The sequence below is a fragment of the Pinus tabuliformis genome, chromosome 3_2 (genome assembly GCF_031772625.1).
Source record: "Pinus tabuliformis cultivar Carrire ecotype Pingquan chromosome 3_2, CPIR1, whole genome shotgun sequence".
NCBI lineage: Eukaryota > Viridiplantae > Streptophyta > Pinopsida > Pinales > Pinaceae > Pinus > Pinus tabuliformis.
Window position 1 is genome coordinate 1,201,819,471 of NC_142302.1, and position 21,828 is coordinate 1,201,841,298.

The window sequence follows — 21,828 nt, forward strand, 5'->3', positions numbered from 1 at the left end:
TTCTCTACGCTCTTCAGTATCTGACTTCTCTAGCCTCTGTCACTTTGATCTCTGACTGCATCAATCCCATTGATTCCTCCCGCTACTATGTACTTTGGGCTCCCGTAGCAAGGTATGATCCATGAGATAAAACCTCTCAATGGACCCTGCCCAATTTCAGCCTTCTTGGGACTATCACTTCACATCGCCCACCTCACACCTGGAGGTATGGCTACATGTGATCCCTATGCTCACTTGGATCGAAATCCCCCCTTAATGGAGGTATCTGCATGAGTGGATCTCTTCACTCGGTCTCCTCTATGCTTTTCCAATTGTGGCTCCTCCATAATTGTCTGATACTTCTTCTGGGGCTGCATGTTGAGAGGTAATTTGCTCTCCCTCTCAACCACCAAGTCTATAACATTTTCCTTGCTCCTCAAGGCTTTGCATGCATCTTGAACCTCAAGAGCATACAGGTTCTTAACTCGTGAATTGATCTGTTTCACCTATTTCATGGTGATGTGTCTAAGGAAAGCCTTTCCCTTACTAAAGACAACATCGTAGCATTTGTCCTCCAACATTGTGACTAATACCAAGTTCTTCTTCAGTCCAGGCACATACTTCACATCTGTCAAGGTGATAGGAGGTCCAAGCTCCCTCTGAAAAGCAACCGTGCCCACTCCTGAAACACTATACCTTCCATCGTCACCCATCTTTGTGCGCATGTTGAGGTCTTTCTCCTCCAAGGCACTGAATAAACTTTTATCACCAGTCATGTGGAATGAGGCTCCACTGTTAAGATACGAAACACAACCCATCATCGATGACACCATGCATGCAATGAGAGCTGTTGCACAAAATAGTGTCACCATGACATTCTACAATCAGTGTGAGTCTATCACCACTCATACTTTCCTCCTTTGCAAGTCTTAAACCTCAGCTCTTCATGTCAAGCCTTAAAAAATAAGAGAAAGCCCTTAAAAGTATCTCAAACTCTAGTTTCGCAGTTTCTCTTAGCATTACCTGCGGTCCCGCACCCACTGGTCATGTCCCCTACGTACCTGACCACTATGTTTCTGTGTAATGGGTGCGGACCCCTGTAAAAGTCAAAAAGGTGCAAGTACATTCTTAAAAACTCACTTTGGGTTATTTCTGGAAGCTTCTAGAGGGAATATTGAGGTGGCAAGTTCACTCCTTTAAGGTTCATGCATCCCATACCTTAAGGAGCTAACCCCTTGATGTGAGGATCTTATCCCTTTGAAGGAGGACTCTATCCCTTCATAGGTGGACTTGTAACTTCCTTCCTCTGCACTATAAAATGAGGCATTGGGCTGGTTACTAGGGAGGTTGAAAGCTAAATATTTTTGAGGTGAAATGCTGCTGGAACTTAGTCTTCCTAATTGAGCTTAAGTGAGGAAAGTTTAGATACCTTGTTGATCTCATTTGGAAGAGTGTGAGGCCTGTCAAAGTAGAGGAGATTCCTATTTCAGACCCTGGGAGGAGCTTGTACAACAGCAAGGCACCAAAGGTTGTAAATTTCTTCTATTTTCAAAGTTAATACAATCAAGTTTATTTTTCTCAATAAGCTATGTTTTATGGTTTATTTCATGGATTCGTTGATCACCATGATGAATATGATTTATTATATTAGCTATGCAGGTGTTATTTAATGTGTGATTATTTGTGATTGCAGGTTCTCAAAAGGAAACTCTTTCGGATGGTCGAAGCGTGGCTGCCACAAACTAGTGTTGGACTTAACGTAGGGTCTAAAACACCTCTTAGTTTTTATTATGAATCACAATATATTTAGAGAAAGGTAGATTTGCTTGTCCTGTTTGTTGCTAGATATCTTTTGATACTAGGGAGATCGGTCTTGTCCGCAAGAACGATCTATCCGGCCGACAAATTGGCGACCATACTGGGGATCTGAATTTGGCTTTTGCCTTTCCTTTTTTCTTTGACTTGAGAAAATTTTTCTTGTTTCTGGTTTTTTCTTGATGTGTGTGGAATTGGGTAGTTTTTAGGATCTGGAGTATATTTGGTTTTTTTCCGAAATTTTGAAGAGGACCGCACTTTCTTTTACAAGATAGTGTGGACATCCCCGCACTGTTCCTTTAGTGCATAGAGCGGTACCACATCTGGTTCTACTGGAAGCCAGCGGACCCTATTAAAATTTTTGAAAAACCTAAAATGTTTTTTTCCAGTTAAGTTTAGTTTTTATTTTCGGCTTTTAGTGTCTACCCAGATCTACATGTGTTCTATCAAAAAGCCTTGTTTATGAGTTTCCTTCAGCAAATTCTTCATCTCATCAATCTCCACTAAGTTAATTGGGTGTTTTGGGTCTCTTTTTTGAGAAATTATTAATTTGATTTCCTTTGGTCATTACTTGGAGGTTTATCTCAGTCTTTTCACAATTTTGCATCTTTTTGCTTTTGTTTTTACAAAAAAATTTCCCCCTCATTCGCGGGGGAGGGGGGGCGCTAAATTGTGTATGAGTGTTACTTGCCTTTGAGTGTTTTTATTTCTTTGATCTTTGGAACTCTCACCCAATTTTATTGACTTGCACTTGATTGGTTCTTAGATTACATTAGAATCATCTTGTGTTTGAGAGTTCTCTTGCATAGATCACATTTGCATAATTAGAATTCTCATTTTCAGAATATGAATGAAAAATGTACATAGATTACATTTGCACACTTTTCAAGTGAATTGTGCATAGATTAAAATTGCACAGTTTACATTCTGAAAAATCAATCGTAGATTTAGATCAGTTTTCTTTGATTTGAATTTACATATTTTTATGCTTGTTTTTAACACACAAAAATAAAAATAAAAAAAACTGTTTTGGAATTGATTTGCATTAATTTTTCTTGATGAAATTAGTGCATTAGAGAATTTGTTATATTCTCTCTTAGTGATCAATTTTTTCATTGTTGGAAGTGAATGGAAACTCTCTCCTTACTTTATTTAGGATTCATCGAATTGAAAAGATTACATTATCATATTCGATTGCATTCAGTTTTGGGTCGAGTCATAACACCATTGGTTTCATATCTAGTAATAACAACCTAAATAACACAATGCTTAATTAAAATTCATCTAGTAATTTTTACATTTTTAGGGCTCTTTCCACCAATCTAGCTTAGGCTAGTGTCTTGGAATAGGTTTTAGTTAACTCTCCAAGACAGTAAAAAAAACAAGTAGTCGATCTTGCGGTAGGAAAAATTCCAATTGTTGCATGTATGCTCTAGGAAGCTCCTCCTAAAGGAGTCAAGCACGAGATCATATCTGAACCAGTGAGGTAATCAATCCTTCCTCATCTGGAACAATAGCAGATATACATGTATTAAAAACGATAAACCTCGGATTGACCATTGTTGAGGAGCCTGGGGTCACTTGTTGGTAAACCTTGGATTATGTCAAGGAGCCTTCAAGGGGATTGAGCTTTGTTACTCTGCCCTTGTGTGTGTATCGGATCGTAGACTGTTCCCCCAAGTATATTTGTTTCTGTTGGTAACCTTAGTGGCCATAATCTATAGGATTCTTTCCTAAGGTGACAGTGGAGGGAAGATCCCACTGTACCTGGAGCAGACGTCGACTAGACTCACTTGGACTCTTTGGGGGGTTCTCTTCACTGGAGACGGTTTTGTGAAGAAACTTGTGCCAGTCTATTTCATTAAGCAGGTTATCAGGGTAGCTTTTCCAACCGCCCTTTCTGTATTAGATTTCTACTAAGTTGGATTTCATCACCAACTAGTGTTTTTAGTACGGGAAGTTATTGTTTGTGTGTGGTTTGACCCCTAGATTTGATAGCGCGTGTTAATTTGTTTGTTTTTACTTTTAGAGACCATAGGTGTGAATTGTGAATTTTAATTGTTAGGTGTGAATTGTGAATTGTTAATTTTAGTTTTAAATTGTTAATAAAATTCACTGAAGTTGAATATAATGGCAACTGTTCCAGAATTTACCAACCAAGGAACCCCTCTTAACGAGAATCCTAGTACTTTTCCTTGCTTTGGAAATGTTGGTCCTCCTTATATGGCTACTTTGTCATTACCTGGATTTACAATAGGTTTACCAATATGGTTATTTTCAACTTCGTTGGCCCCAAATACTCCAATTGTTCCACCTCAACCGAATGCTTCACCTCAACAGAGTTCACCATCTCAACATCACCAACCTTCTGTTGACCATTTACCTTCTTTGCCTAATATTTCTTCCTCCATTTCTTCCTCTTCTCTTGGTAAAAGCCTTGACGCTAGTAACCAGGTGGCTAAGAAGAAGAAGAAAGGGAAGAAGAAGAAGAAGAAGAAGCAAGATAAGAAAGAAGTCAACCAATCAACCATGGCTGTAAGTGTTAGTTGTGTTGAGGAAACCTCCAAGATGCATCATAAACCCAAATACCCTTGCAGGCTTTGTAAGGGTGACCACTTCCTTATCAATTGTCCTGGTATTCCAAAGGTCTTGGAAGTATGGTCAGAAAAATCTCATCAACTTTCCATTGATCCATCAACCAGTGATAGTCAGGTTCCTGGGAAGAAGGGTAAAGTTAGGCTTCCTTGTAAGTTATGCAAATGGAGTCATCAAACTCACATTTGCCCTCACATGGATGAAGCCTCAAAATTGTTGGAAAACCTTACTGTTCCACAGCAAGAATTTCCAACTGGTTACTGTAAACTTTCTCCCAACCTACCGTCAACTGACGGAGTGATTGATCTAATTTCAAGTACAGTCGATCCCACTCTTCCATTGGAGAGTGAAACTCATATCACTCAGGTTGATGATCCATTAGTTGATCAAGTGGTCGATTCAATTTCACATTCGGTCGATCCCACTCTCCCTTTAGAGACTGAACTTCATACCACTCAGGTTCTTCTTGTTACATCAGATTCTTCTACGCTGGGGGGCATTTCACCTGTTTCTACAGAACCCCCTCCAAGTACTGAGGTCTTTTCCTTTGATTGGAATAGACTGACAGAACCTCGTCTTCCTTCCTCCATCCCTTTCCAAATCATTGTCAAGGCTGTTGGTAGGAACATACATCGCACACAGGTAGATGAAGGTGCTTCTGTTAGTATTTTATCCTCAACTTCTTGGAAAGCTTTGGGTTCCCCTCAGCTTGTGCCTATTACGTAGAATCTGAAAGCTTTTAACAGAACCATTAGTGAACCTTTAGGGATCCTTCCTAAGTTTGCTATTACCTTGGAAGGTAAAAATGTCTATATTGATCTTATGGTAGTTCGAGGTCCCTTGGATTTCAATTTACTCCTTGGGTGAGACTATGTTTATGCAATGAAAGCTGTCGTATCGACACTCTTTCACGTGATGTCTTTCCCTCACAATGGAAATATTGTGACTGTAGACCAGCTTTAGTTCCCTAGTCTTGTTTCAACTACCAATAATATGACACCCACAAATGTTCCGGATTGTAAAGTGGTATCTACCCCACCACGGGTTAATTATGTGGCAACTGGTCCCATGTTTTTAGTTACCGATGTAAGTGAGCCTCTCACTGTTTTCTTATCTTCCTTTGATTTAGATCCGGTAATTGACATGGAAAACTCTATGGGATTACTTGAACGCGATGTTCTTATCCCTTTTGAGTCCCTTGACATGTGTTCCTTCCAGAGAACTATTCTTCCTTTTGATGAAGACCTCTTGGAAGCCATGATCAAGGTGTGCCCATTGACATGTCTTTCTTCCAGTTGGAAGCCATAATCAAGGGTTTTGAGGAAAGTTCCTTTTACTGTGTCGACCTCAGTAAAAAATGAATCAGTGAGTATGAGGACAGTTCTTTTCCTGCATCAACCTCGTTAAAAATGAATCAGTTGTTCGAGGAAAGTTCCTTTTACTGTGTTGACCTCGTTAAAAAATGAATCAGCGAGTATAAGGACAATTCTTTTCCTGTGTCAACCTCATTAAAAAGTGAAACAACTCCCTTTTCGAGTCGAGTCTTTTCAAGATCTTGAAAGTAAACCTTCATTTAATCCACCTTTGAATGCAATGAAGCTTGTGGGGCATGTACCTCGTTTTGCGTAATTATGCTGGGCGCATGCGAACTTATAACAAGCATAGTTTTTCGTTTCAAGCTTGTTAAAACATGAAACCGAATCCAAGCAGAGTTCTCTATGGTTCAAGCTTGTGTAAAAATGAACCCATACCCAGCTTACATCTCGTGATTGCCATCTTTATCTGCTAAATTTTGATAGATGAGCCTTGGTTGTTTTCATTCCATCGCCACCATCTCTTTGGCTGATCATATGCTTTCACTTGGTTGTTTACCCTTCCTGAGGGACTGCATCTATGAGTGGTTTTATTAGCTAGACTCTTAACCATTACATGTTTTGAGAAGTTCCTCCATTGTCGGAACCAGTTGCTACCCTTTATACCACTTGTTCCTCTAGGACGAGTCCTCTTTAAGCTCTTTTCAGACTCATAAAATATGAAAAGATTGTCGAGTTTTTTCTTTTTGAACTCGTTAAAACGGAATTAAAAGGATGGTCCACTTATAGCTCTTTTCTGACTGCATAAACATGAAAAGATTTTTGGATTTTTGTCGTTTCAAGTCGATATTGGTTATAAAACGACGTGTCTTTGATCGCTTTTTTACTTTTTCGGATCAGGAACACTAATTATGAAAAGTACTCCTTGATCGTAATGGTCAAGCGGTTCTCTCAAGTATTATTTATACTTTTTCGGGCTTGGGAGACACAAATTTTACGAAAAAGGACATCCATGGAGTTTTCTTAAGTTTTTCTTCTGACTCCCTAAAATTGAAAAACATCGAGTTTCTCCTATAATGGACTCGTCAAAATTTAACAGTAAAGGACCCGTTCAATTTTAAACAGGAACGAAACACTCCTTCTTAGGGTTCGAATTTTAAACTAAGTTGGACTCATCCGAAGGATGAGCTTATAACCAAGAAAATGTTATCCTCCTCAAGCTTGTCAAAAATAAAGAGGTACTTGCTAGAAATGGTGGGGGAAAAGAGAGAAAAATGAACCTGTTTGTTATACTTTTTGAACACGACACTTTTTGTTCACTTGGGTTGGGAAATCCTTTGCATAACAGTTAATCAAACCATATTGAAAGTCTTCAGCCGGTTTTTGGGTATTAGCTTTGGGTCAATTGTCACCAAACCATCTGCATTGTCGTTATGTGTTCAAGAGGTCAGTTCGAATAAACCATTCATCTACAAAATATCTGTCATCCATCTTGACCATCCCTGAGCTAGTCCTTGCCAAATATATTTCTTCAAACTTGATCTATGATTTCGTGTTGTGGGCTTACCTACGACGGATCGATTTCTATCGACTTCAGCTCATTATCTAGAAAGATGATCTAGAAATCATCAGTACCTTGGAATCTGCATGCCTCAATGGCAGGTTTCTCGCCTTCGACAACGGGTTGCATCATTGACCTTTGATCAAAGGATTCTATGACATGTTCGACATCAGCTCATCTATTCACATTTCATAGATTGTACTGATTCTCTATGGTTCAATCTTGTGTAAAAATGAACCCATACCCAGCTTACATCTTGTGATTGCCGTCTTTATCCGCTAAATTATGATAGATGAGCCTTGGTTGTTTTCATTCCATTGCCACCATCTCTTTGGCTGATCATATGCTTTCACTTGATTGTTTACCCTTCCTGAGGGGCCGCATCTATCAGTGGTTTTATTGGCCAGCCTCTTAACCATTACATGTTTTGAGCAGTTCCTCCATTGCCGGAACTAGCTGCTACCCTTTATGCCACTCGTTCCTCTAGGACGAGTCCTCTTTAAGCTCTTTTCTGACTCGTAAAATATGAAAAGATTGCTGAGATTTTTCTTTTTGAACTCGTTAAAATGGAATTAAAAGGATGGTCCACTTATAGCTCTTTTCTGACCGCATAAACATGAAAAGATTGCCGGATTTTTGTCGTTTCAAGTTCGATATTGGTTATAAAATGACGTGTCTTTGATCGCTTTTTTACATTTTCGGATCAGGAACACTAATTATGAAAAGTACTCCTTGATCGTAATGGTCAAGTGGTTCTCTCAAGTATTATTTTATACTTTTTCGGTCTTGGGAGACACAAATTTATGAAAAAGGACATCCATGGTTTTTTCTTAACTTTTTCTTCTGACTCCCTAAAATTGAAAAACACCGAGTTTCTCCTATACTGGACTCATTAAAATTTAACAGTAAAGGACCTGTTCAATTTTAAATAGGAACGAACCACTCCTTCTTAGGGTTAAAATTTTAAACTAAGTTGGACTCATCCGAAGGATGAGCTTATAACCAAGCAAATGTTATCCTCCTCAAGCTTGTCAAAAATAAAGAGGTACTTGCCAAAAATGGTGGGGGAAAAGATAGAAAAATGAACCTGTTTTTTATACTTTGTGTCTTAGAAAAGCATTTAACCACTCTTGAACATGACACTTTTTGTTCACTTGGGTTGGGAAATCCTTTGCCTAATAGTTAACCAAACCATATTGAAAGTATTCAGCCGGTTTCTGGGTATTAGCTTTGGGTCAATTGTCACCAAACCATCTACAATGTCGTTATGTGTTCAAGAGGTCAGTCCGAATAAACCATTCATCTACAAAATATCTGTCATCCATCTTGACCATCCCTGAGTTAGTCCTTGCCAAATATATTTCTTCAAACTTGATCTATGATTTCGTGTTGTGGGCTTACCTATGACGGATCGCTTTCTATCAACTTCAGCTCATTATCTAGAAAGATGATCTAGAAGTCGTTAGTACCTTGGAATTTTCATGCCTCAATGGTAGGTTTCTCGCCTTCGATGATAGGTTGCATCATTGACCTTCGATCAAAGGATTCTATGACATGTTCGACATCATCTCATCTATTCACATTTCATGGATTGTACTGAGTACTTTGAGAGCCATTGACATTACTGGTGGTTTCTCTCACACTTGTTAACATTTCACATCATTGACTGGTAATCAAGTGGTTTCTACCATGTTTGACTTCGACACATTCATTCACATGGATAGAATCATAATAGTTCAGGAAGCAGAAATCAAGACCCTGGATCTAGTTTCCACCATCTAGGCTGCGAGGAATTTTGTTATTCATTGTACAGTGGACTATTCATAAATAGATGGCTACTCCCATACTGTGTCTACATATGTCTATACTTGTGATGTATTACAACATCATTCCTATATTAGAGCAGTTTAGTTAGTTTTCTGGTCAGTTTTGATCTGAGTATGGGAATGCCTACCTCAGTGATGATATGTTCACATATATATATATATATATATATATATATATATATATATATATATATATGTATTGAATGTTTTTACAGGTTCCAACCAGGCTGTCCATAGGATTATCCCTGAAATGATAAAGTACTTCACTCTTCTTAGATGACAAATGTTATCCTCATCTATTACAGACTTTGCACTTTAGGGGGCAATCTGTTGTACAAAATATTGTCACCATGACATTCTGCAATCAGTGTGAGTCTATCACCACTCATACTTTCCTCCTTTCAAGTCTTAAACCTCAGCTCTTCATGTCAAGCCTTAAAAAATAAGAGAAATCCCTTAAAAGTCTATAAAACTCTAGTTCCGCACTTTCTCTTAGCATTACCTGCGATCCCGCACCCACTGGTCATGTCCCCTGCGTACTTGACCGCTCTGTTTCTGTGTAATGGGTGCGGACCCCTGTAAAAGTCAAAAAGGCGCAAGTACATTCTTAAAAACTCACTTTGGGTTATTTCTGGAAGCTTCTAGAGGGAATCTTGAGGTGGCAAGTTCACTCCTTTAAGGTTCATGCATCCCATACCTTAAGGAGCTAACCCCTTGATGTGAGGAGCTTATCCCTTTGAAGGAGGACTCTATCCCTTCATAGGTGGACTTGTAACTTCCTTCCTCTGCACTATAAAATGAGGCATTGGGCTGGTTACTAGGGAGGTTGAAAGCTAAAGATTTTTGAGGTGAAATGCTGCTGGAACTTAGTCTTCCTAATTGAGCTTAAGTGAGGAAAGTTTACATATCTTGTTGATCTCATTTGGAAGACTGTGAGGCTTGTCAAAGTAGAGGAGATTCCTGTTTCGGACCCTAGGAGGAGATTCTACAACATCAAGGCACCAAAGGTTGTAAAGTTCTTCTATTTTCAAAGTTAATACAATCATGTTTATTTTTCTCAATAAGCTATGTTTTATGGTTTATTTCATGGATTCGTTGATCACCATGATGAATATGATTTATTATATTAGCTATGCATGTGTTATTTGATGTGTGCTTGTTTGTGATTGTAGGTTCTCAAAAGGAAACTCTTTCGGACGGTCGAAGCGTGGCTACCACAAACTAGCGTTGGACTTAAGGTAGGGTCTAAAACACCTCTTAGTTTTTATTATGAATCGCAATATATTTAGAGGAAGGTAGATTTCCTTGTCTTGTTTGTTGCTAGATATCTTTTGATACTAGGGAGATCGATCTTGTCTGCAAGAACGATTTATTCAGCCGACAAGAGCAAAGTCCATTTCGAACTGAGAGGATAATGCCTCACCTTCTGATCCTTTCGAGGGTCCTTTCTTGGACTTCTTCGATAGGCAATTAGTCGCATAATGTCCCATCTCATGACAATTAAAGAATCTCACTTTAGACTTGTCACCCTTCTTCCCTTCATGAGAAGAATTCGATTTGGAATGGGAAGCCTTCCCCTTCCCTCTTCTTGCCTTACTTGCTAAGGCCAGATTTTCTTCATCATCATCTTTGGATGAAGAACCATCTACTGTGCTCCTCCTGATCTCCTCCTGCATTAGATCCGTCGTTCCCAATTTGGCAGTTTCTCCCTTCCATTCATAGAGTCTTGGTAGCTATTCCAACTCTTTCGAAGGCCAAGGAGAGTGAGGCTCACCATATCATCATCGAAAATAGTTATTCCCACACTGCTAAGCTCATCTTTGTAGGTGGTGAGCTTGTTCAGGTATGTGGAAATAGTATCACCCTTCTCCATCTTGATTCTTCGAAGCTTATCCTTGAGCGCCAATTTCCTTTGGTCGCTACTATTCTGGTAAAGGTCCTTCAATGTCTTCCACATTGAATATGGAGTATCCTTCCCATGGAGACTCGAGACAATATGGTCTCGAACTCCCTCAAGGATGATCCGTCTCGCCTTCGCCACACACTTTTTCCACTCAGCCAACTCTTGTGCATTAGTTGAAGCTGACTTTGGGATTTCTTGATTAATCAAATCCTTCAAGCCATTATCTTCTAATACAACCTCCATGCGATCTTTCCATGCTATGTAATTCGAGCTACCTTCCAAGGCATACTTGAGTCTCAAGCCATAAAATTCCATTGGCCAACCTTGAAGTATGATAAGAATTCGATTTGCACCTGCAACCTCAAACTTCAAGCTTCGAATTCTCTTCTCCATATACTATTCACAGCTCTAATAAAATTTTCTTTGATACCATGCAAAAAATTTTCAAATTCTCTACAAATCTCGCACTAAGATCATGTAGAAAATCTGACTTTAGATTAACCTGATAACGCAATATAACCAAAGCAAAATATTATAACCCACTTCTACTATCAATTTGTGGAAGCTTAAAGATCAAGCTGAATCCGAGCTGAACACATATAACCAGAAGAAGAAGAATCAATGCACAATACACATGAAAATACTTCGGGGAAAGCCTCAGCTAAACACCCCACTATCTATATTATCATACAAGGTGGAAATACATAGAGATTATACAAAGGCTTAGCTCTCACAGCTAGCCAGCTCTCAGTACAATCCTCACAGATGCTCATAGGTAATCTTGGCTTGTCAAGCCTTCCTCTCTACCCTCCAAGCTCCTATTTCATTGCGCCATTCCTAGTGGATGATTCTCACCTCACCAAGTGGAACACTGCTCTAACACACTGTCAGAATTGTGCAATCCTCAAGGAACCTTACCTTGATTGCATGCATGAGTTTCCTTTATAGGAAAACAAATGCAACTGATAGTACACTGTCCTTGACATTTAGCTCAACTAGGTCTTTCTCAGAATAAACATGCATGAGTTTCTGATGAGAGAATCTTTAGTTAACTGGAGTACATTGGTTGAGTGCATGCATGCATCAACTGACTGTTAACTCTCTATTAGTTCCTCAAGTAGTTTGGAACTAATTTAACTAGACTTAACTTAGTAAACTGAGCTAACTAATTACAACTCAAATATAACTCAATCTTATCTCCTTAATTCAAGGCTTATCTCCTTAATTTAAGGGTTAACTCTTGCATGACTTCAGAAAGACTTCTAACTTGAATTTATCCAACTAATTAATCCATAATGAATTAATTAATTATTTCCAAGCAGTTGGTGAGACTAAATTCGATTTTAATTCACAATTTTAATTCAAGGAAACATTAAAATTGGAATTTCTGGATTCTATTTTTATCATTTCTTGTTGCTATTTTCAACATCTTGTCTGCACAGCTCTTGTTTCTTCCGGAGTTGCTCCTTCAACTTATGGAACTCCTTCACTGTTTCCTCCATCCTATATTTTTCTCTCTGCCTTTGTGTGGTCCCCTTTTCATGTTGTTTCCTCTTCGCCTCTATTGCCAAAGCTGCTTTCTGCAGAAGTGGGTCCTCTCCGAACTTGTAGCTTTGTTCTTCCTTTGCGCTATCGACAATATTTCTCTTGCCTTTTTCATGTGCCGATATGTTTACCTTTGTTCCTACTGGTGGTGCTCTCGTGGATGCTACTTCGCTAACCATTCCATAGTGATTCCAACCGGTTCATTGGGTCTAGAGAAGTTGTGACAATATCTACATGGGTCTTCCTTAGCCCAATGACGCCCTGTGGATCGACGTAAATTTCACTCTCGCGCAGTGAGCCTTCACAAAACAATGCGGGTCATATAGATTGAAGCTTTTGCTGTCGGAAGTGAATTTATTGAACTCTCCTATCTCAGCATGTGCATTCTTGATATTCTGTATCTCGTACAACCCCATCCGCAATGCAAGAGTGGGCCAAGGCTTCTTCTTCTTCCGATGCAGCCTAGCTAACAGTCCTACTGAGATGTGGTATGATACTTCTTGCATGACGAGCTTGTCCATGGCAATCTTCGGCAAAACATATGGAGGCTTCTCTGCACTTTACATCCGTATGAAGGTGCCAAAAGGTGAGGCATACCAATCCACTATGTTGGTCAGTGCCTCCATTGCTGCCTTCAACATTGTTACAGGGAAAAGTGTCTATGCAGAACTGCTAATCCCACTAAGGTGTGGTAGCTACCTTAGAAACAAACAAAGTAAAACTACTTTCGTTTTCCTTTATGAAATATAGATGAGAGAAGAATAAAGGAAACCAACCTCTGTCTTGCGCTTGGTTCCTAGTTCGATTCCTCTCTCTCCTGATAGTCCTTTGCTACTTGATTCCTTGTACACCCAGCTTCACAGAGTACTTGTAGAATCAAAGCAGCATAACACTATACAAGAACATGGATCTATTATCATAAACAATCTAGGATCAGATGTAAATTGACCATACAAATGCATGAAACATAAATGACACAAGAGTATGGAGGAAAACTTGAATAGCCTTATTGATAATCAAGAAAGAGCCAAGAGAGTTACAACTAGTTGTTCTGACCCAACATCATCCTCTCAGCAAGTAAGCCCTTCTTCACCTCATGCAAATCTTAGATCACCCAACACTATGATGTTGCCTCAAGAAACCAACAACAATTCCTTATAAGATGCAAAATTCCAGCCTCTGGATCTCTGGGATGAGGGATCCATATATAGATATCTGTAAGGGAGATGAGTTAACATGTGATTTGATTAGTGTCTTCCCTCTGATAGTTCTTGCTTCCACTTGGATATTGATGATCTCTTACTCATCCTTGGTCGAATTCAGAGAGGCAGGTGTCACAGGAGAAGTTTCTGGAAGCTTCCATTGTCTCTCCACCTCGCGGAATGACACTGCCATTTGTCATTTCTCACCCATCGCACCCCATAGAAGGGATTTTTGAAATGCAACGCACCCACACAGTGTATTTAGGTGAGATGCAATGCACTTGGCCTGTGGAGCAGCTGAAATGATCCTGTTTTGACCAATTCTGAGCAGTTTTTCATGGAGAACTTCTGGGAGAAGCTGTAATCAGTTGACCTTGTTCCTTTAGGGGTTGGAACAACACTTTTAGGGACTTAGGAGCCCTTGGTTTATGGACATTTTATGCTTGGGGTTGCAGTGCCCAAAAATGTCTATAACAGTTGCCCCCTAAAGCATGAGGTCGTTAATCTTTTTTGATGTCGGGTGAAATGCTTTATCATGAGGATCCGAAGTTATTTCAAGCTGGGAGGTGACCTGTAATAAGATACAATACAATACATTATCTTCGTAATATTTTCATGATCTAGCTGAGGCAGGCATTCCCATGCTCAGCTTTATAAATTCATTTTCATGTACATAGGACAGACAATTGTCTGAGTGTAGACTGATGATTCTGGTAGATCCATCATCCCTTTGATTGGATGATTATCTGTGCAGCAACGATGTACATTTGATGTCTTTATTTCCCTAAATATATATCGCAGCCCGGATGGATGAAACTAGATCCGGGGTCTTCAATCTCGTTCGATCTTCACTCAAAGTACAAGTCGATCCATGTGAGAGATGTTCTGGAGTCGAACATGGAAAGACATTGCCTGATTACCAGCTAATGATGTAAGCTATTAACAGGCATGAGAGGAATCACCGATAATGATAATGACCCTCAAGGTATTGCAGTACAATTCACGTGGTGTGAATAAAGGACTTGGCGTCAAACACCACGCAAAATCTTTCGGTCGAAGGCCATTGATGTAAACCTGTCGCCGGAAGTGAGAAACTTGCCATTGAGGCATGCAAGCTTCAAAGTACTGAAAGGGGTGTCCCTAGATCGACTTCTTGGATAATGAGCTGATGTCGACAAGAAGCGATCCATCATAGGAGGGCCTTAATGAATCCCACATCAATGACATGGAACGGAGCAAATGATTTTAATGGAGGTGAAAACAATCTGGTGATATAAGGTTCAGGGTGGCGGTCATGAAAGAATGGAGCGTAAATGTATTGCAGCGGGTGAGACACAGGTGAATTCTCTGAGTGACTTCTCTTGAACATATCGGTGACACTGACGTGATGGATTGGTAGCATTAACCCCAAATGTGGATGGTGTGATGGGACCATGGTGATGTGACCGGTGAATGAAACAACCCAACCCAACTTGGATGCGGAGTGAAAGTGTCATGTTGAAGAGCGACTTGCTACCAACAAAGCTTCTTCAAGTTTTCTTCCCAAATTTTCCCCAGTCATTGCTGACTAGTACCTCTTTATTTTTGTCAAGCTTGAGGAGGATAACATATGCTTGTTCTATAATTTTCCCTTCGGGCAAACCCATCGCTATGTTTTAACGAGCCTAGTGATAGTGAAACTCGTTCTTGTCTGCTATGGACAAGTTTGTTGCTATTAGTTTTTAACGAGTTTAACGACAAAGATAACTCAGTCCTTTTCAATTTTAGAGAGTCTAAAAAGGGACGTAAAGGAAACTCCAAAATCCTTTTTCGTCATCTAATCCCTTAATTCCAAAAAAGTATAAAACAATACAGAAGGGATGAATTTTCGATACTTTTTAACGAGCCAAACAAAACAAGCGCTCGATCTTTTTGTGTAATAATCCCTCAGGTCCAAAAAGATTAAAATCTAAAGGAGGGATAGCACGTCCGGTCCCTTTAACGAGCTGGAGAGGCCAATGGCTCGACAATCTTTTCATATTTTACGAGTCAGTTGAAAAGAGCTTAAAGGAGACTCGTTTTTGAGGAACGAGTGATAAAATTGGGTAGCAGCTGATTCCAGGTAAGGTTTGGAATTTTCCAATCACGACAGTGTTACAAGGATGGCTAGCGGGATCACTCTTCGCAGCTGTTCCTCAAAAGGGGTAAACAATCAAATGGAGGTGAATGATCGGCCAATACAGAGTGGAGGTGATGATGGGAACACGACCACGGATTTAAAGGCTGAAGTACTACATTCACGATGGTTATTTACCGGCAATTGGTTCATTTTTTATTGAGCTTAAACGCTGGGGGAAACATTTGCTCATTGCTTATGTTTATTTTTTAACGAGCATGAAGTCCGCGTTAAAACTGCTCGATTAATCCAGTCGTATAATAAGAATGTCTCATATATGAAAACAACAATTTTTCAAATCTTTGCCCGACATCCTTTCTTTATGCAAGTTAGGAAACGACCAATCCTACGAGTTTAAACGGTTAGAGGACCTACAAATTTAAAAAAATAAATGGTCGCTCTTCACTTGCACGCCAAAAGGTTTGCATGCCCCCAGGTATAAAATAAAGCTTCAAGGTCACCTTTTATTCTACCGACGAAACATTTGTTTTATCAGGAAAGGTCTACCTCTTTCAGGTTATAAGATTATTTTATCTGGACCAAAAACAAAACACTTCTTCGGCGATGCCTACCGAAATAGACAAAGGCGAGCGATGCAGACGCCTCCACTCACATAACTTTGACGGGGGAATCTTATTCCAGTCTAACCCCCTTTTCCAATCACAGATGGGAGTACAGACTAGTCATATATCTCTCGCGGAAACCTACCCTATACCCGAAGTTTTCCTGCCAAAGCAGACCAGGGTGCATGCCCCCTGGGTTTCAGTCATGTCCCCCAAATCACTCGCGCTCATCAGGTGGACGGATTGGGGATTGATGAGACATTCCTTGTGTGAAAAGACCATTCAGGGATGGTATATGACTATTTGGTATGTGTGATCCGGGAAATGAAAGCTGGTCTACGAGCTTGACCACTCTTCCTTCATGCGGAAAACACATTACTCTAAAGAGTGATGAGACAATGGATCCCATGCAATAAATATAGTCTCGTCCAAGGAGTAGATTATAATCCAGGGGTCCTCAGACTACCATTACGTTCATATGAATGGTTTTCCCTCTCAATGTTATGGGCACATTGGGAAGGATACCTAACGGTCGACTGTTTCCTTTGTCAAAGCCTGTTAGATTTCTCATCTCAGGCAAAAGCGAAGGCGAACCAAGCGCTTTCCAAGCAGTCGAGGAAAGGATACTCACAGAAGCCCCTTCATCTATGATGGTACCGGCCATAATCATTCTATATATTTGAGCAATGATTAGGAATGGTACACTAGCCGGTAAACGGGGTCTGCCTAGTTGATTCCAATCAAAGGAAACAACTATGTTGCTTGGAGGTGGGACCGAATAGACGGCCGGGTACGAATCTGACGAACTTCCTTCCTGCAGTAAACGAATGGGTAAATTGCCCCCATGTTCATTGGAGTTTGTGCTTACGAAAAGAATTTGGACGGTGTCATCCTTGTTCTCTTCATTGACTGTATCATCTGAAGATGGAACCTCTGAAGGCAAGACCGGGTCAACTGCTGTCTCGACCTTTTGACTTTCATCTGTTATGGGTTTAGATGGTTCGTCTTCAATGATAGATGCTTCGGCCAACCACCTGGGCGGGTCAGCCGGATTTTCAACTAGTGACAGACTCGGCAAGAGTTTTTTATATCCAGGAGGAAGTCGTAATGGTGAAACCAGACGATCGTCCAAAACTCTTTTGGCCTCGTCTAAGAAGGGACAATGGTGGACGGCATGATTTCCTTCGCACAGTTTACAAGGAAATCTATATTTTCCTTTTTGTCCTGGGGCTTCACTTTCACTAGTCGACGGTGTGTTTTCAACATGATCATCAGAGGTTGACGACACCAGGTTGTGTAAACGAGGAGACCAGTCCCTTAAGATCTGAGGGATGCAGGGACAATCTCTATGATAGTGGTCTCCTTTGCAAATGACACATGGCGATTTAGGCCTGGTCGGTGCGGTGTGTGGATTTTCGCTAGACGACGTTTGGTTGCCCCCTTTCGCTTTTGGCTCCTTCTTCTTCTTCTCTTTCTTCTTCTTTTCCTTCTTCTTCTCAGGTACTTGATTTTTGCCTTTACTAGCCTCATCAAGCGAAGAGGAAGGAGGAGAGGAAGAATTGGAGGAAGTAGAGGGTTGGGGGCTAACTCTGGAATCGTTTGGTTGCTGACTCGATTGTTCAGGAATTACGGTGTTCTGAACGACAGAGGTTGAGAAGAGCCATACGGGCAACCGATTGTCAATCTTGGAAGCGACAATGTGGCCATATGGGGTGCACCAACATCTTCCCAAGAGGAGAAGGGACTAGGATTTCCTCCAAAGGGAATTCCTTGGTTGGTGGACTCCATTCTCTCAACCTAAGACCAACGTAGGAAAGGTGATGATTATTCCATTTAAAATAAATTTTATATGCTTTGACACAACTTGTTTTTTCAATTTTAAAGAGTCAAGAAAAAACAAAAGATGACTCTAGTCGCCTTCGATTTTTAATGAGCCTGAAGTGACAAAAGCTCAGATGGAACTTTTCTATTAAGGAGTCTGAAAAGGAACAAAAGGGACTGCTCTGGAAATCTAGGCAGAGGGATTACCAAACCAATCGCAAAACTGCAGAATACTTTTTACGGTATGGCAATCAATCTTCCCGAAGCTATGTTCAGTGCATTGCGATCGATAGGGCGGCAGACACGGCTTCCTATGGATAAAGGATTATGCCTATTGTGGTCTCCCAAAATATACTCGACGGACGTGGGAGCAGAAGTCCGTACTGGCACTTATCCTCTCAAAGTGGAGGAATCACCCAACCAACAGTGAGAACAACAGTTACCAGGCTTTACGACGTCGGAATACGTCTCTAGCCTAGACTTCTAGATGTTGTGCGTTAGGTTCCAATGCGTTGTTAGATTCATTAAATTTATTTTATAGTTGATCTTGCTTAAGAAATTTTCCTTTCAGGTTCACCGCGTGATGTAGATGTACAATTCCTAAAATGCAATCTAAGATGATAAACAATCTTTTATCTTCTTTGTGCAATGAAAATCCTAGCTAGTAAGGAAAGAAAGACATAATTCTTTCAACAAAGAGCAAAGAGAACACACTATATGCATTGTCCTAAATCAAACCAATCAAACAGTCTAAATGCAAATGCACATGCATGTATTTGTTTTCAGCCTTCTTAATATGTGAATGATAAAAAGAAAGCTAATGCAAAAATCTGAATTACTTTTCACGCGACAATTACTAACAAGTTTATTTTCAAAATAAAAAATGAAGACAATGACAACACTTTGCGATTTGGAAATGAAGACTTGCTTTCGACACCAGAAAAACTACAAATTCAGATCAAATACAACAGTAACAGGGTAATCGACTATCAAGAGCAATCAGACTCTCTTCTATGACTGAAAACGACACTTGCGACACTTTCAAATCAAGAAACGACAGTACAATTACGTTACTTTTTTGCAAAGGAGAACTTAAAATGACTCAACAAATACACAAAAACATTTACAGTTCTTTGCACAATGGAGGCGGAATATCAGCAAAGAAAGGGGTTTCAAACAGAGGTATACTGACTATAGGCAGCAAAACTCATGAATAGAACTAAAAAGAATGAACACAGAAACCAAAATTCAGGAACAATGCCTAGTCTGATCAGCGCACCTGTAACACAGTGAACTTGAAATGCAGCGCACCTACTACACTCGGGAAGTGCGTTGAATTTCAGATTCACAGAACAGAGAGTGTGCTAGGCCAGAGACGAGACTTTGCTTGGGTTCCGGGTCATAGTATGAAGTTCAGTTCAGGGATTTTGGCCGAGCAAGTGGTAATTAGTAAATCAACAACAGGGGTAGATCTAAGGAGGTTACTAGAGCCACCACAAGGGCAATTAGAGAGTTTGTAAATCAGTTGTTTAATTCATAAACAAAAACCGGAGATTGACTGAAGCGGCATTTATCTACTTTTCATTCGCATAGCAAATGCAGTTCGAAAGCTACCTAGCTCGACTTCATGCTCCGTCTGTAAGTTTATAAAGTAAACAAATGTAGATAAACAAACAACCTAGTCGCTCCCCAGCGGAGTTGCCATTTTGTTACAGGGAAAAGTGTCTATGCAGAACTGCTAATCCCACTAAGGTGTGGTAGCTACCTTAGAAACAAACAAAGTAAAACTACTTTCATTTTCCTTTATGAAATATAGATGAGAGAAGAATAAAGGAAACCAACCTTTGTCTTGCGCTTGGTTCCTAGTTCGATTCCTCTCTCTCCTGATAGTCCTTTGCTACTTGCTTCCTTGTACACCCAGCTTCACAGAGTACCTGTAGAATCAAAGCAGCATAACACTATACAAGAACATGGATCTATTATCATAAACAATCTAGGATCAGATGTAAATTGACCATACAAATGCATGAAACATAAATGACACAAGAGTATGGAGGAAAACTTGAATAGCTTTATTGATAATCAAGAAAGAGCCAAGAGAGTTACAACCAGCTGTTCTGAACCAGCATCATCCTCTCAGCAAGTAAGCCCTTCTTCACCTCATTCAAAGCTTAGATCACCCAACACTATGATGTTGCCTCAAGAAACCAACAACAATTCCTTACAATATGCAAAATTCCAGCCTCTGGATCTCTGGGATGAGGGATCCATATATAGATATCTATAAGGGAGATGAGTCAGCTTGTGATTTGATTAGTGTCTTCCCTCTGATAGTTCTTGCTTCCACTTGGAGATTGATGATCTCTTACTCATCCTTGGTCGAATTCACAATGGCAAGTGTCATAGGAGAAGTTTCTGAAGATTCCATGCTTTTCCACCTTGCGGATTGACACTGCCATTTGTCTCTTTTCGCCCATCGCACCCCATAGAAGGGCTTTTTGAAATGCAATGCACCCACTGAGTGTACTTAGGTGAGATGCAATGTAATTTGCCTATGGAGCAGGTGAAATGATCCTATTTTGACCAGTTCTGAGCAGTTTTTTATGGAGAACTTCCGGGAGAAGCTGTAATCAGTTGACCTTGTTCCTTTAGGGGTTGGAACAACACTTTTAGGAACTTAGGAGCCCTTGGTTTATGGACATTTTATGCTTGGGGTTGCAGTGCCCAAAAATGTCTATAAAAAACATGCAAGGTGGATCTTGCTCGAATATCATCTTGTACACCTCGGTGACAAAATGGTCTGACAACTGTGGGATGACCCCATGGAAGCTACATTCAGAAAATAGTTTACAATAAGTGTTGAGAGAGGTTTTTGATGATGTCCATGCTCACTTCAAGACAGTGAACTGCTGACAGGCACAAGTTGCATCCAAGATGTAAGCAGACATGTAGATTTATTCTTGCTAACCTTTGGGTGGCTGTCAAGCTCTTGTTACCTGTTCCTTTAGCTAGTGAGCCAACATGTCGGATCAGTTGCATGCTTTGCCTTAAAAGGCCAATTGGTCTAACGTGATCACCCAACTGTGCGGGAAGGTCTCTGTACTCTCTTCACCATACAAGCGACATGCAAAGATGACCAAGTACTGATATGACTTCCGCAGTATCTTCATCTTGTAAATCTAGTTGGGTGTCATCCTGAATTTGGCTGGCTCCTTCACCTAGTTCTTCAAGATATCCCTGGAGTTGGCATTGCTACTGGGTATGTTGAAGTGTGTCTTCATGGTGATCACTGGCTTTGGTAAGTGGTACATCTGTTGATAATCCTATGCCCTGAAGGTGACAATATCTGTCTCGTTGACATTGCTTAACACCATCGTCTTGGGTTCAGTGTGTGAGATGATCCAATGTATCATGTCTGTGCATGGGAATGTGGATACTTGCATGTAATCTGGTACAAGAGAGATTTGTGAATGTTCACATAGACTTAACGGTCTTCAATATCTTCCCCAAATGTTCCTGAGAATGCATCATTGACCTCTTCCCATTTTAG